Source organism: Triticum urartu, chromosome 4 (assembly GCF_003073215.2).
Source record: "Triticum urartu cultivar G1812 chromosome 4, Tu2.1, whole genome shotgun sequence".
In the NCBI taxonomy this organism is placed as follows: domain Eukaryota; kingdom Viridiplantae; phylum Streptophyta; class Magnoliopsida; order Poales; family Poaceae; genus Triticum; species Triticum urartu.
Window position 1 is genome coordinate 416,014,611 of NC_053025.1, and position 17,733 is coordinate 416,032,343.

The 17,733-nt window shown below is 40.6% G+C and overlaps 1 long non-coding RNA gene across 1 annotated transcript in view; it reads left to right on the plus strand.

Moving 5' to 3' along the window:
- LOC125551828 overlaps positions 1–4,820 on the plus strand; it is a 19,138-nt gene extending 14,318 nt beyond the window's left edge. Inside the window, exons 3-4 of the long non-coding RNA XR_007303231.1 lie at positions 2,987–2,990; positions 4,811–4,820. This is a non-coding gene — a long non-coding RNA (uncharacterized LOC125551828). The remainder of the gene's footprint in view (positions 1–2,986; positions 2,991–4,810) is intronic.
- The last annotated feature ends 12,913 nt before the right edge of the window (positions 4,821–17,733 follow it).

The window sequence follows — 17,733 nt, forward strand, 5'->3', positions numbered from 1 at the left end:
GAGGAAGAAGTATATGTCGCTCAACCCCAAGGTTTTGAAGATCCAAAGCATCCTGACAAAGTCTTCAGACTCAATAAGGCCCTCTATTGCCTCAAGCAGGCCCCACGGGCGTGGTATGACACTTTGAAGGAATTCCTTATGAAGAAAGGCTTCAAACCCGATTCACTCGACCCTACTCTTTTCACTAAATCTTATGATGGTGAATTGTTTGTGTGCCAAATATATGTTGATGATATTATCTTTGGCTGTACTGACCAACGTTATAGTGATGAATTTTCCTATATGATGAGTGAAGAATATCAAATGTCTATGATGGGAGAATTGAAATTCTTCTTAGGTCTTCAAATTCGTCAACAACGCAATGGCATATTCATATCTCAGGAGAAATACCTCAAGGATGTACTGAGGAAATTCGGCATGCAAGATTGCAAAGGCGTCAAAATTCCTATGCCCACAAATGGTCATCTATGCACTGATGAAAATGGTATCGACCTCGATCATAAGGTATACCGCTCCATGATTGGTTTTTTATTGTACTTATGTGCATCTAGGCCAGATATTATGCTTAGTGTTTGCATGTGTGCCCAATTTCAAGCTACACCGAAGGAATCACACCATAAGGCTGTGAAGCATATTCTTCGATATCTAGCTCACACACCAACACTTGGATTATGGTACCCCAAGGGCTCGGCTTTTGATCTCATTGGATATTCTGACTCTCACTATGCTGGTTATCGTGTGGACCGCAAGTAAACATCTGGTACATGTCATTTCCTCAGATGATCTTTGGTCTGTTGGTCCATGAAGAAACAGAACTGCATATCATTATCTACTGCTGAAGCTGAGTACATTGCTGCTAGTTCTTGTTGTGCTCAATTGCTATGGATGAAGCAAACTCTCAAGGACTACGGCGTCAACATGAAGAATGTGCCTCTCTTCTGTGACAATGAGAGTGCTATCAAGATTGCTCACAACCCAGTTCAGCACTCGAAGACAAAGCACATTCAGATTCGTCATCATTTTCTTCGTGATCATGTGTTGAAGGGCGACATTTCTATTGGGCATGTGAAGACTGAAGAATAGCTAGACGATATCTTCACTAAGCCCTTGGATGAGAAGAGATTTAGCAAGTTGCGGTGTGAGCTAAATATCTTAGAATATTTGAATGTTCTTTGAAAAGGACACTCATCCTAACACTTATGCAAAATTGGTGACTTAGATGTGCAACACATGAAGAAACGTTTTTCTTCAATCAATGAATAATAACACTCTAAGTGTGAAGAAGTTAACGAATAATTTGATTCTCAGAACCCTACGACAATTGTACGCGGTATCTGAAATCATCATTCTTATACGGTGGGTCACGCCACCACCAAAAGTTGAAAATCCTCAATTTGAGTTTTTTTGTTTTGAAATTCCTCAGTTGTTCAAATTCTTCAACTTTGCTTAGTCTTCTCTGTTTCCGTCATTTTTCTTCATTGGCTATATATATATGAATGTGATCGGACCCGCCCCCCTCTATGCTATACTCAACCCAATCTGTTCACAAATTCTTCATGTGCGTTCTATTTGAAACTCGTTCAAAATCTTCACTGTGTCCTTGTCAGCTGAAGAAATTGCAAACGGAACTTTAAAACCTATCTTATCTAAATTTTCGGCTTTGCCGCTCAAACCTTTCCGCATCCCACGATATACTTATCTATTCACCCACGATCGCACATGATCTCCACTTCTCAGTACATGGGTGACACATGTCAAGCGAATGAGAAGGGTCAGGGGTACATTCGTCCAAATTCTTCAGGCGAACAGTTTTTCACCGTGGCTATAAATACCCCCCTTTCCCTTCCTCACTTCCTTTACTCTGCTCGACCTCTCTCCAGCTCGAGCTTCTCAAACCCTAGCGCCGCCACTACATCATCGTCGCTGGTGAGGAAAAGCTTCACTACCTCGACCTCATCGCCGTCGTACTCGCTCCGGCCGCGGAAATCTTCACTCTGCCGCCGCCGTAGCTGTCTTCGTCCGCCAAGTTAGGGTATGGAAGATCTGCACTGACGAACTTCACATCTCCACATTCCAGTTCGTCGTGTTCTTCGTCCAGGGTAATTAAAAGTTACTTTTACTGCCCTCTTTGATTCAAATGATTTCTACAAAATCCTCAAAGGTGTTTTTCTTCATGTCTTCACACACTAAAACACCTCACATGTCATCTGTTCTTGATTCATTTCTCTAAGCTATGTTTTTCTTCAAGATTCCTCGAATGTGTGGATTTTCGATCTATACATCTCTGGAACCTAAGACAAAGAACGCTTAGTGAAATTCTTCAAGACTCATCTGGTCAAATTCCTCAAACTTGTTCTTTATAAAAACCTTCTGAGAACGCATATGACCTCTCCAAATTCCTCGCAAGTATACTCTGTTCACAGGTACTCATGTCAGCTGTAGAATCACTAGGTTCTCATCAACTTAACTCATTTGCAGCGTTCCTCAAAGAAAAGTTGCATACCTATTCAAAGAATTCAATTGTTCAAATTCCTTAACTGAAGAAAATGGCTGATGGTAAGAAGCCACAGAAAGGAGGAAAGAGGCCTGAGGTCAACACTGCCTTTGAAATACCTAAGGACATCTATGCTGGGTACTGCACACCCCCTGAGGAAGATAAAAATCAGTGCAAGGTGCGCATTCAAAAGATTGAGAGGAGATGTGCAAGAGAGTGGAGGGAGTACAGATATGTCACTCCCAAATATATGAAGAAATTTGCACTAAATCCTCCATGCCCAAGACCTCCGCTGGCACATGGTCAAATAGCTGATCCCACTAGCCTCAAGCATGGTGAGGATTATCCTGATGAATGGGCCAAGCGCCAGGCCAAGTTGGCCAAACAAGCAAAAGATGCAGTGAGGAAATTCAACGAAGACTCTTCTGCCGCTGCTGCTGTTGAGGCCTCTGTAAAGCCGAAGAAGGCCATGCAAAGAAGCCTGCTCACAAGCCCAGTGCTTCACCAGCAATGCCCTCACAGCCGAGTTCCTCGACTATGCCCTCACGACCAGATTCCTCAAAGCCCTCACGGCCAATTCCTCATGCTGCTCCTAAGTCCTCAGCTCCTCCGCCAAAGTCCTCAGCTGCTCCAACCAAATCCTCAGCACCTGTGCATCTCGCCATGTGCCAAAGGACCACAGGCATATCTATTGCCTCAGGAGCCTCTGCAAGTTCCTTAGCTGCTCCAAGTTCCTCAGCTGCTCCCACTCTTCTGAAGAAGAAGACCACTACTGGACGAGGTCCTCGACCAAGTCCTCATAAGAAACAAGTTGCTTCCCAAGTGCCCTCTAATGATGATGAAGCTAATGATGAAGAACTTGTTGAAATCATCAGGGACAGGCAACTCAGGGCCGCTAGAGCCAAATGCAGTAATGTGCCATTAATGCAGGATCCGAAGTTAATCCTAGACTTCATTGACTTGTGGCACAATGACCCCAACACACCTCTTCCTGAGCTGAACCTCACTTCTGGTCAAAGTCATGTACTGACTCATTTCATTGATGAAGAAAAATGGAAATTTGAACAGGGAAGGAGGGTGAAGAAAGCGCAGTACAAGAAAGAGTGCTTTCTGAAGCAAAATGTTCTGAAGCTTTCACCTGAAGAACTTGTTGCTCTTCAATCTGAAATCAAGAAACTGAGTGATGAATTTGATCGCTACTATGCTGACTAGCTAGGAGCCAAAGTCAGATTTGTAAAGATAACTGAATAGTTCACTTCCAATGTTGCAGCCCCAATGCAACAGGAAATTCCTCAGGCTGAAGCATCTGCTCAGCCGACTGAAGAAAATGCCAGCACCGCTGATGACAATTAGGTTGCTGAAGAAAATGTGAGTTTCAGGGCTGATGACTGCATTCCAGCCGCTGATGAAATTGCCAGGGCATCCACTAGTGGTGCGCTTGAAGAAAATGAGGAAGTCAGGGTAACTGCATCAGTTGTACCTGAAGAAATTCAACTCAATTCCTCTGCTCCTGCACCTTCACCAACTCCGATCCTTCCATCTGCATCAGATGTGAAGAAGACCAAGGCTGCAAAGCATGCAGCGGTGAACAAAAGGAAGGCATCAACTGCATCAGATTCTTCAGCTCAGAAGAAGATGAAGCCATTGACTAGCTCATTTGCAAACCCCATTGATGTTGTTCCTATCTCAACCATGCCATCAAAGGACCTTGTTCCTTTTGATGAAGAATATGTGATTCCAAGTGAATCTGATGAAGAGAATCCCTCTGCTGCTTCATCGGAGCAGATGGATGAAGAAATTGAAGTGGATACAATCCCTTCAACACCAGTTGTCTCCTCGCCTATGCCTCAGTTTACTGCTGAAGAGGCTGGCATTGAAGAAATGGGAGATGAAGATGTGGACATTGGTTGTACCACACCCGTGCTAAGTGATGAATTTTGGGAAGTCAGCACCCCAACTCTCCACTCTTCACACCATTGCAACAAATTCCTCAGTCCCAGTAACTGCTGTACAAATGGGATCTGATGAACCACATGCCACACCGTCTCTCCATGAAGAAATTCCAGCCACTAGTGCTGAAGATCATGTAGATGAAGAATTGAAGTCCCAGGCTGCCACTGAAGCAGCACCTGAAATTCCTCAGCCTGTGGAACCTGAGATCGAGATTCCAGAGGTTGTGATGCAATTGACAGACACTCGTCACCCCAAGCCAAAGGATCCATTCTCAAAGAAACAGAAATTCAAGGCTGATGATTTCTTCGGCGAGCACGTGTTCTTCACTAACTACAATCCTTATGACTCTGCTCGTCTAAGGAGGAAGCATTTCTGGACTGCAAGCCAGACCAACTTCTATTCTTCACTGCTTTTCAACAAAGACAAAATCTTCTACCATGAGCATATTCCTCACATGGACATGGAATCATTACCTTGCTTATCTCCTGTGCTCAATGTTCTTCATGATGCAGGCCTCCTCAACTTTTGCTCTGACATTGTTGATTGGAATGAAGAGCTTATTCTTCAGTTCTACTCTACATTGCACATCATAGGTGATCCTGAAGATATCAACACCTGGGTCTTGGACTGGATGACCGAAAATACTCACTATAAGGCACCGGCCTATGAATTGCTTCACACCCTGCCCATCAGTCCACCCAGTAAAGGAGCTCGCTGCCTGTATCATGAACCAGAACTCACAGCCCATTACATGCAAGTGTTAATGAAGCCTTTGAAGCCCGGTCAAGCCCCAAGGACCAAATTCCTCGTGAAGGATTTACTCTATGTGCCCAAAACCGTCTATCGCATTATGACGAGGACAATGAGTCCCACCAAAGGCCATGACTCATCTGATGAGGAAATAGTTAGCACTATGAAGAATCTGCTATTCAACATCATTCATAGCATTCCTATCAACTATCACGATTTCTTCACGAGGACTCTGGCAAATGCTGCACTTTCTTTGTTTGAGCTGAAACCTTATGCTCCTTGGATTATGATATTCCTCAGGACAAGGTCTTCACTCAACTACAAGGCTGATTTTCAGAATCACCTTAGCTATCTGCCCCCGATTGAAGTCCTCAAGCAGGCTTTTACTTCAACTGATGAAACGGGCAAGGCTCCTGCAGTCATTGATGAAGGCATTTGTCCATTGGATGGTCAGTTTCGCAAAGCTGCATCTTATTCCACCAATGATGACTCTGCCACACATGACTCTCCTGCCAATGCACCCAAGTCTACTCCTCAAGCCACTGCTCCTCGTGTGATGACTGACCGTGAGCTTCTGCTTAGTCTTCACCAGAAGGTGGATCGAAACCATAAATGGGTTAAGCGTCAGTTTGGTTAATTTCTTCACAACATGACTGCTACACACAATGCAGTGAAGAAAAACCATTACTACCTCCATGAAGTCTTGGTTGCACCTGGGCCATTCTATCACATCTGTATGGTGAAGAAGATCTCAAGAAAATGAGTCTCAAGGAAAATTTTGACTGGTCTGCACCTCCACCGAAGAAATTCAAGAATGTCAAGGTTCCTTCTTTGGTGTCCAGCTCATATTCTTCATCACGCGATACCGACGAGTACGAAGACTTGGACGACACTGCGGCAGGCCCTTCAACGACAAACGACCCCAACAACGCTGGCGCTCCTTCATCAACTTGATATTCTTCAGGGGCGTTAGTCCTCATTTTCGATCCTTTTGGTCATTCGATGACAAAGGGGGAGAATTTTGAGTTAGTCTTCAAGCGGGTCTGTCTATATGGGCATTTTTTTGCTAAGTTACAACTCTCGTTCTTCTGAAACTTTATTGGATCGAGTTCTAAACTTAAACCCGATGGTGCTATGATACGTTGATGTATTTTTCTGCATCCTTATTCCTCATATATGTTAGTGCACGCATGCTGAATTACATTAGTCACCATATTTCATCATGCATTTCAAATTCCTCATTATGATATGTCAAATGCATGTATGAATTACATGATATAGGGGGAGATCTCCATGATTCTACTCTTCAAGTGTGCATTGCTTCAAAAGCAAATTCCTCATCATGCACATCTTCAGGGGGAGTTCTTCTATATCTTGCAATCAAATTCCTCAATATCAGTATTTACACTTCATATGTTTATCCCCGTTGAAAACTTAACCTATATTGTCATCAATCACCAAAAAGGGGGAGATTGTAAGTGCATCTAGTGCCCCTTAGTGATTTTGGTGTATTGAAGACTTATAGGTTAAGGGACTAATGTGTTCTTGAGTGTACACAGGACTATAAGTCTATGAGGACTTTGATATTTACAGAGAAAGTCGACCCTAAAAATGAAGTTCTTCGACTGGAGACTTTGGATTTCTGAAGACTTTGAAAGTGAAGAAATTGGTGCAATCCTGAAGACTTGGTATTCATTCGAGGAACATGAAGCATGAAGACTTTTGTTTTTGTAGTTTCATTTTCTCTTTCTTGAGTCATAGGAAACACCGTACTGTTAAAGGGGGTCGAGGAAATACTAAGGAAAAATTTCCATGTGATGCTCAACTCAAAATCCTACACCTACCAATCCCTTCGAGCGAAGCCATTGGAAATCTCATACGGTTCATTCATATTCTTCAGTGACAGAGACGAAGTTCTTCTGGTCTCTGAGGAATTTGTTCTAACTGAGGAGTTAGGAATTCGCCAGTGCAGATTGCCTACACAGTGAGGAACATGATAGCCCTGAGGAATTTGATACTCAAATTACCAACCATTGTCGTGCCTTGTGCCAGCTGTCCCAAAATACCTACCCACCTAACGGTCATATCATTGAAGGACATTTATGTCTTATCATGTTGGGCTGCTCCCTAGGCTATAAATAGACACCCCCTACAACTGCTAGTTGGTTGGCTGCTCCGAGAGAAACTGACACTTGTCATTTGAGAGCATCCCATCCTCCGAGGACTTTGAGCGAAAATCATCAAGTGAGGAAAACCCAAACCCAAACACCTACAAACCCCAAGTGATTGAGCATCACTGAAGAGATTGATCCTGCATGGATCCGATGCTTGTTACCTTTGAAGACTATGCTTCTTCCAGACGGTTAGGCGTCAAGGTCTAGAGCATCCAACAGGAATTGTGGATCGCCGAGTGACCAAGTTTGTGAAGGTTCAGAAGTCACCTGAAGACTTACCATGAGTGATTGGGCGAGGTCTGTGTGACCTTAGCTCAAGGAGAATACGGTGAGGACTGTGTGTCCGGGACTATGTGTCCTCATGTTTAAATAGCTAGCCGCTCCAACCAGACGTACAACTGAGACAACATTTGGAACTGGTCTACCAAATCATTGTCTTCACCAAGCTCACTGGTTCTATTTCCTCAACTCTTTCGTTTCCTCATAACTGTGTTGAGTGCTTGTTCGTATCTGTGTTTGAAGACTTTGACTGAAGACTTTCTCAATTTCCTCAGTTCAATTTCTGCACTCTGTTTGTCTTCATCATGTGTTATCCTGTTTTTACGCTTTCTGTACTCTATGCTTGTCTTCATTTCATCATGATGACTATGCTTGTGCTCTGTTATGTTTACTTTTGAGTACTTATTCCGCTGCTAGTAGTTCTTCGCCAAGGAATTTCCTCACCTGCAAATTCCTCAGTGAAGAATTCATAAAAATCACCTATTCACCCCCCTTCTAATCGATATAACGCACTTTCAGTTTTGAAAACCATTTTTTCTTCATACAAAAACATGAATCGTATTTTCGATCGCATTTATAAACTGTTTATCGGAATGAGGCAAATAATATGGTGTTGCAAAGCTGCTGCAAAACCGCTCCTCCCACATCTTGATAGTTTTCTCTAATTCTCTATGGTTAAAAAGTAATTTGGAAAATCATAAAATTTCGCAAACCAAACAGCCGAGTTTGTACTTTTGATGTCATTTCTAAATGGCTAATCCAATTGAGGCAAATGATATAGCGTTGGAAAGCTTATGAAAAAGCGCTACTTTTTCATTTTGAAAGTTTTATCTAATTTTGAACGGTTTAAGAGTAATTTAGAAAACAGTACAAGTTCCACTGAGTTCGTATTTTTGAGTTAATTTTTTAACTGTACGCCTGAATGCTGCAAATGATATGGCGTTGGAAAGCTTGAACACATGTGAAACTTTTTGGTATATATTGTTTCTCTCAATTATTTAAGGTTTTAAGTCAATTTTGAAAATGGCTAAAAAGGTATTTTCGCCATAATTTCTACAAATTTTGTCGGAATGGTGCAAATAATATATTGTTGAAAAGCTACGGAAAATGTGAAACTTTTTCTTGTTGATGGGTTTCTATGATTCCTAGCCATTTTTAAGTAATTTTGAAAACAGCGATATTATTCTTTCTGCCTTTATCGTGAAACAGATTCTTCGAAAATGCACCGTGTGAAGAACTTCAACTTCTTGGCATGTCTACTTAAACTTCACTCTATTTTTTACGTGCTTTTTTTTGCTTGTAGTTCCTCATCCACTCACCGGAATTGAGCAAGTGATATACCGATGGAAACCTGCTGTAAACACGCAACTTTCCCGTGTTGATCATTTTTTCATACTCGTGGCGGTTTTAAAAAAATTCATCTGAAATTCATTCAGTGTAGTAGTTGAACTTCTTGTTGTTTTGATGTTGAACTTCTGTGACGTATTTTCAATTGTAATTTTCTCATCCATTCGTCATTGTTACACAAATGATATTTTCCTTTTGTACAAACCTCTCTCACAATATTTTTTTAAAATTTCTCCGACCGAGAACTTGAACTTATAACAACAAAAAATTTGGACCTTGCTTTTTTATTCATTTTTCTCATATAAAACACACACCATGTAGTACATGAACTTTTTCCATTTTTATAATTTGAATTTTTGGTTTTCATTTTGAAATCAAATTTCTCCCAAATAATATAATGAACTTCTTCGTGAATTGAGAGAATTATTTTAAAATGCAAAAAACCAATTCTTTTTTTGTGTTTTTTAACATGGAAATGCATGGTGAACCTCTCTCGCAACAATTTTTTAACTTCCTCGAACAGAGCACTTGAACTTATTTCAACAAACCTTTTAAGCTTTTATTTTTCTATTACTTTTATTATCACCTGAAATGCATTCCTTGCAGTAGTTGAACTTCTCATTGTTTTCACCTTGAACTTCTGTCACGTATTTTTGTACAACATCTCTCACAAGAATTTTTGAACTTTCTCGGGGGCCGAGCACTTGAACTTCTAGCAACAAAACTTTAGGATTTGCATTTTCATTCTTTTGTTTAATACAAATGCACACTGTGTAGTACGTTAACTTCTGGCAGTTATCAATCTGAACTTCTGAGATCATGCGTTCTGCCATCATCGAAAAAACCAAGTCTCTGAAAATGCACTTCGTGAAGAGGTTGAACTTCTGGAGCTTTTGTTTTTGAACTTCACTCTGTTTTTCGCGTGTTGTTTTTACTTGTAAGTCCCCAACCACTTACCGGAATTGAGCAAATGATAAACCAATGGAAAGCTGTTGAAGGCACACAACTTCTTTGAATATGGTTAAACTTTTTTTCGAACAACATACATCAATTTGTGTTTAACCGTTTATTCTTTTGGAACAAGAATATGATATGCCCTTGGAAATTTGTTGAGTAGAAAGAACATTTTTCATGCAAAGCATTCTTGTTTCGAAATTGTAATGGATTGATAGGATTATTTTGAAGACACCAAAACAACATTTTTGTGTGTGTTTCTCAATTAAATACACGGTGAACCTCTCTCACAAGAATTTTTCAACTTCACCGGGCAGGTCAGTTGAACTTCCAGCAACAAAATAGTTAGACTTTGCCTTTTCATTCTTATTTTTATCATACGAAAATGCAGACCATGCAGTACGTGAACTTCCGACAATTATCAATTTGAACTTCTCTCTGTTTCGCTTAGTAATGGAATAAATCCGAGTTTTTTTATAGACATCGAACCTCTCTTACTGTTTTATTAGAACTTCTTTATGTCTTTTTAGAAATGTGAAAATTAGAGTTTTTTTTAGAAACATCAAACTTCTTCATTATTTCAAAATTGAACTTATTGGTTTTATTCTTTAGTAACCGGAAAAATCTTATTTTTAAATAAATATCAAACTGCACCACTTTTAAAAATTGAATTTCCTGGTTTTGTTCTCCATTAATGAGGGAACCTGAGTTTTATTATATACATTGACTACCCAGTTTGTTTAAATTGAACTTCTTGCTTTATTCTTTAGTAACGGGAGAAATCTGAGTTTTGTAAAAAACATCAAACCACTCTACTATTATAAATTGAACTTCTTGGGTTTATTGTTTTAGTAATGAGGAAAATCTGAGTTTTTTATATACATTGAACATTGTCCATTATTTTATTTTGAACTTCTTGGTTTTATTCTTTTAATAATGAGAAAAGTCCAAGGTTTAAATTACATCAAACAATTCTATTATTTAAAATTGAACTTCCTAGTTTTTATTTTTGCTAGGAGTATTTTAATGAACATCCAATTGTTATGGCATTCAAAACCAGAATGTTTTTTAGAAACAAATATTTTTTGCTTTTTTAATAAATAATTCATCTAGCTTCTGTTTATATGTGGTTTTATGTTTTTAATTAGTGTTTGTGCCAAGTAGAATCTTTGGGAAGACTTGGGGAAAGTCTTTGCGATCTTGCTGTAAAAAACAGAAACTTTAGCGCTCACGAGATTTGCTGCCATTTGTTACTGGAGAGTGAGATTAGGTTGATTAGTTTTTCAGATGATTAATATAAAAATTCCTCACGTCCACCAATTTAGTTCAGAATTTTTGGGGTTACAGAAGTATTTGAAACCTATAGATTACTACAGACTGTTATGTTTTTGACAGATTCTGTTTTTTGTGTGTTGTTTGCTTATTTTGATGAATCTATGGCTAGTATCGGGGGGTATGAACCATAGAGAAGTTGGAATACAGTAGGTTTAAAACCAATATAAATAAAGAATGAGTTCATTACAGTACCTTGAAGTGGTGGTTTGTTTTCTTATACTAACGGAGCTCATGAGATTTTCTGTTGAGTTTTGTGTTGTGAAGTTTTCAAGTTTTGGGTAAAGATTTGATGGATTTTGGAATAAAGAGTGGCAAGAGCCTAAGCTTGGGGACGCCCAAGGTAACCCAAGGTAAAATTCAAGTACAACCAAAAGCCTAAGATTGGGGATGCCCCGGAAGGCATCCCCTCCTTCGTCTTTGTCTATCGGTAACTTTACTTGAGGCTATATTTTTATTCACCACATGATATGTGTTTTGCTTGGAGCGTGTTGTATGATTTGAGTCTTTGCTTTTTAGTTTACCACAATCATCCTTGCTGTACACACCTTTTGGAGAGACACACATGAATCAGAATTTATTAGAACACTCTATGTGCTTCACTTATATCTTTTGAGCTAGATAATTTTGCTCTAGTGCTTCACTTATATCTTTAAGAGCACGGTGGTGGTTTTATTTTATAGAAATTATTTATCTCTCATGCTTCACTTATATCTTTTTGAGAGTCCTTTATAACAGCATGGTAATTTGCTTTGGCTATAAAATTAGTCCTAATATGATAGGCATCCAAGATGGGTATAATAAAAACTATCATAAAAAGTGCATTGAATACTATGAGAAGTTTGATACTTGATAATTGTTTTGAGATATGAAGATGGTGATATTAGAGTCATGCTAGTTGAGTAGTTGTGAATTTTAGAAATACTTGTTCTAAAGTTTGTGATTCCCATAGCATGCACGTATGGTGAACCTTTATGTGATGAAGTCGGAGCATGATTTATTTATTGATTGTCTTCCTTATGAGTGGCGGTCGGGGACGACCGATGGTCTTTTCCTACCAATCTATCCCCCTAGGAGCATGCACTTAGTACTTTGTTTCGATAACTAATAGATTTTTGCAATAAGTATGTGAGTTCTTATGACTAATGTTGAGTCCATGGATTATACGCACTCTCGCCCTTCCACCATTGCTAGCCTCTCTAGTACCGCGCAACTTTCGCCGGTACCATACACCCACCATATACCTTCCTCAAAACAGCCACCATACCTACCTATTATGGCATTTCCATAGCCATTCCGAGATATATTGCCATGCAACTTACCACCGTTTTGTTTGTTATGACACGCTTCATCATTGTCATATTGCTTTGCATGATCATGTAGTTGACATCGTATTTGTGGCAAAGGCACCTTTATAATTCTTTCATACATGTCACTCTTGATTTATTGCATATCCCGGTACACCTCCGGAGGCATTCACATAGAGTCATATGTTGTTCTAGTATCGAGTTGTAATTTTTGAGTTGTAAGTAAATAAAATTGTGATGATCATCATTATTAGAGCATTGTCCCATGTGAGGAAAGGATGATGGAGACTATGATTCCCCCACAAGTCGGGATGAGACTCCGGATGAATTCTAAAAAAAGAGAAAGAAAAAAAGAGAGAAGGGACAATGTTACTATCCTTTTACCACACTTGTGCTTCAAATTAGCACCATGATCTTCATGATAGAGAGTCTCCTATGTTGTCACTTACATATACTAGTGGGAATCTTACATTATAGAACTTGGATTTTATATTCCAATGATGGGCTTCCTCAAAATGCCCTAGGTCTTCATGAGCAAGCAAGTTGGATGCACACCCACTTAGTTCTTTTGTTGAGCTTTCATACACTTATAGCTCTAGTGCATCCGTTGCCTGGCAATCCCTACTCACTCACATTGATATCTATTGATGTGCATCTCCATAGCCCATTGATACGCCTAGTTGATGTGAGACTATCTTCACCTTTTTGTCTTCTCCACAACCACCATTCTATTCCACCTATAGTGCTATGTCCATGGCTCACACTCATGTATTGCGTGAAGATTGAAAAAGTTTGAGAACATCAAAAGTATGAAACAATTGCTTGGCTTGTCATCGGGGTTGTGCATGATTTAAATACTTTGTGTGGTGAAGATAGAGCATAGCCAGACTATATGATTTTGTAGGGATAACTTTCTTTGGCCATGTTATTTTGAGAAGACATGATTGCTTTGTTAGTATGCTTGAAGTATCATTATTTTTATGTCCATATTAAACTTTTGTCTTGAATCTTTCGGATATGAACATTCATGCCACAATAAACAAAATTACATTAAGAATTATGCTAGGTAGCATTGCACGGCAAACATTCTGTTTTTATCATTTACCTACTCGAGGACGAGCAGGAATTAAGCTTGGGAATGCTTGATACGTCTCCAACGTATCTATAATTTTTTATTGTTCCAAGCTATTATATTATCTGTTTTGGATGTTTAATGGGCTTTAATATACCTTTTTATATTATTTTTGGGACTAACCTATTAACCAAAGGCCTAGTGCAAATTGCTGTTTTTTTGCCTATTTCAGTGTTTCGCAGAAAAGGAATATCAAACGGAATCCAAACGGAATGAAACCTTCAGGAGAGTTATTTTTGGAACGAACGTGATCCAGGAGACTTGGAGTGGACGTCAAGAAAGAAGCGAGGAGGCCACGAGGCAGGAGGGCGCGCCTAGGGGGGTAGGCGCGCCCCCCACCCTCGTGGGCCCCTTGCAGCTCCACCGACGTACTTCTTCCTCCTATATATACCCATATACCCCGAAAACATCCAGGAGCACCACGAAAACCCTATTTCCACCGCCGCAACCTTCTGTACCCGTGAGATCCCATATTGAGGCCTTTTTCGACGCTCCGCCGGAGGGGGAATCAATCATGGAGGGCTTCTACATCAACACCATAGGATCTCCGATGATGTGTGAGTAGTTTACCACAGACATTCGGGTCCATAGTTATTAGCTAGATGGCTTCTTCTCTCTCTTTGGATCTCAATACAAAGTTCTCCTCGATTCTCTTGGAGATCTATTCGATGTAATTTGTTTGCGGTGTGTTTGTCGAGAACCGATGAATTGTGGGTTTATGATCAAGATTATCTATGAACAATATTTGATTCTTCTCTGAATTCTTTTATGCATGATTTAATATCTTTGCAAGTCTCTTTGAATTATCAGTTTGGTTTGGCCTACTAGATTGATCTTTCTTGCAATGGGAGAAGTGCTTAGCTTTGGGTTCAATCTTGCGGTGTCCTTTCCCAGTGATAGCAGGGGCAGCAAGGCATGTATTGTATTGTTGCCATCGAGGATAAAAAGATGTGGTTTATATCATATTGCTTGAGTTTATCCCTCTACATCATGTCATCTTACCTAATGCGTTACTCTGTTCTTACAAACTTAATACTCGAGATGCATGCTGGATAGCAGTCGATGTGTGGAGTAATAGTAGTAGATGCAGAATCGTTTCGGTCTACTTGTCGCGGACGTGATGCCTATATACATGATCATGCCTAGATGTTCTAATAACTATGCGCTTTTCTATCAATTGCTCGACAATAATTTGTTCACCCACCGTAGAATTTGCTATCTTGAGAGAAGCCACTAGTGAAACCTATGGCCCCCGGGTCTATCTTCCATCATATTATTTTCCTATCAACTTGCTATTTCTATTTTGCAATATTTATTTTCCAATCTATACAACAAAAATACCAAAAATATTTATCTTATTATCTCTATCAGATCTCACTTTCGTAAGTGACCTTGAAGAGATTGACAACCCCTTTATTGCATTGGTTGCTAGGTTCTTGTTTGTTTGTGCAGGTACTAGGCGACTTGCGTGTAGTCTCCTACTGGATTGACACCTTGGTTCTCAAAAACTGAGGGAAATACTTACGCTACTTTGCTTCATCACCCTTTCCACTTCAAGGGAAAACCAATGCATGCTCAAGAGGTAGCATGCTCCCACGACCCCATGGAAATTTTTTGGAAGTTCATCACAAGTTGTGATGCTCGCACCTTGGAAACCGGAGCATCTCACAAGAAGTATCATAGTTTCCAAAAGGAGACGCGGCAATTCAGACTCCAATCATCGGTGACTTCATCGTCCCGCCTAAAAAACAATTCCACCATAAGCAATCACCGATATACCTTAGATTTGATTTTCCGGCCCATTTCAGGTCTCGTCCGCTATATTTAAGACATTTGTTGCATTTATCGTGCATTTAGTGCATACAAAATGAAAACCCTACTACTACTACATGTGGGTGGTAGCAAAGAAGGTGTATAAATCATTTTTGCATCGCTTTGTGAGTTTTCATCAATTATCCGAAAAGCGGGGAGAATTTTCAAATATTTTGGCTACGAGGTGCGGCCATCGTCGTAGGCCTAGTTGGTATTTTAATTACAGGAAATTCAGATGCAGTCCGAAAATCATGAAAATCGGTCTGTGACTGTAGCGTGCTCTCATGACCCCATGAAAAAAATTGGTAAAGTTTGGCACAAGTTTTGATGATCGATCATTGGAAACCGGAGCATCTCACAAGAAGGATCATGGGTTCCAAAAGGAGACATGGCAATTCAAACTCCAGTGGCCGGTCACTTCATCGTTTGGCCTCATAAAAAAATTCCACAGTACGCAATCACCATTAATCCACAAATTTCGATTTTCTGGCGCATTTCAGGTATCGTTTGCTATATTTAAGCCATTTTTGAATCAAACATGCATTTTGTGCATATAAATCAAATCCCAACTGCAATTGCTTGTGCTGATGAAAGGGATGAGGACTGTCGTTCGATCAGGGAGCATCCAACAGTGCAGACATACGATCCGTGGGGTTGGGTGCTTGCCAATCAGATCGCATGCCTCACATCGCGTGCAGTAGGTGGGGGGGGGGCATCGGCCACGGTTTGGTAGGCACACGGCTTTCGTGAATGAACCGTGTGCTATTTGAAAATATTTACATCAACTAATAGCATATTTTCGTTTGAATGAAGACGTGAGTTCATCGTTTCGCCTCAAATTGTTTTCGCGGTATGCAATCACCATTGTACCTTAGGTTCAATTTTCTGGTACATTTCAGGTCTTGTTTGCTATAAATAGGGAAAATCCATCCTACCACCTGGGGTAGTTACCCCGCATGTCTCACATACTAATATATGGTATGATATATACTACTTTATCGTTGTAGGTGTGTTCATATATTATATATAACATATTCCCAAATGAGTTACATGAAAAAATTACAAGTTGGACCATAGTTTTATTATATATAGTTAGTCTATTCTGCTAATATTAGGAGAATAGTTATTCTGATAACACTTCCGCACTGCACACTCAATGCAAGGGCACTGTACTTTCTGTAGCAAGGGTACTGCAATACAGAGTATAGTGAACTTCATGTCAGAAAAAACTCCACACAGTGTTTTTTCGGTACCTTTTTTGCTATAGTTTTTTAACCGCTTATCGGAAAGAAGCGTGTGATATACGGTTGGAAAGCTATGCATTAGGCGCAACTTCGTCATGTTGAACACTTTTCAAAATTCCTCACGGTTTAAGAGCAATTTTGAAAATGGTGCGGCACACGATGAGTGGTAGCGAGTGTATGTTGTGGGAATTGCACGATGTATTGCTCATGTGCAAAGGCACATATATATGATGTACAAGAGGTGGGCCACGACCTCAACTATACAAGGAACTAGGAGGTGGGCCCAATACACAGATATGCACAACACATATACTCAACCCCCCCCCCCCACAGTCGAAGCGGCACCGCTGCTGACGCAAAGACTGGACCGGAACTCCTCAAATGACGTCGTAGGAAAGCCCTTGGTCATGATATCTGCAAATTGTTGGTAGGTTGGGACGTGTAGAACACGAATATGACCGAGGGCCACCTGTTCCTGAACAAAATGAATATCCAAATCAATATGCTTCATCCGACGATGATGTATCGGGTTGGCGGAGAGGTAGACTGCCAAAACGTTGTCGCAGTAGACCATCGTAGCACGATACACAGGACACGAGAGCTCCTGAAGAAGTTGGCGAAGCCACGAACACTCGGCGACGACATTGGTCACCGGATGATACTCAGCCTCAGCACTCGAGCGAGAGACCGTAGGCTGCCGCTTGGACGACCACGAGATGAGTGAGGGTCCAAGGAAGACACAATAGCCCGAGGTGGAGAGACGAGTGTCGGGGCAGCCTGCCCACTCTGCATCCGAGTAGGTGGTGAGGGCGGTGTCGGCGGAGGCAGAGAGCGTGACGCCAAGATCCATAGTGCCACAGACATAGCGGAGAATCCGCTTGACAGCTGCCCAGTGAACATCCCGAGGAGCATGCATGTGCAGACACACCTGCTGCACGGCATACTGGATCTCCGA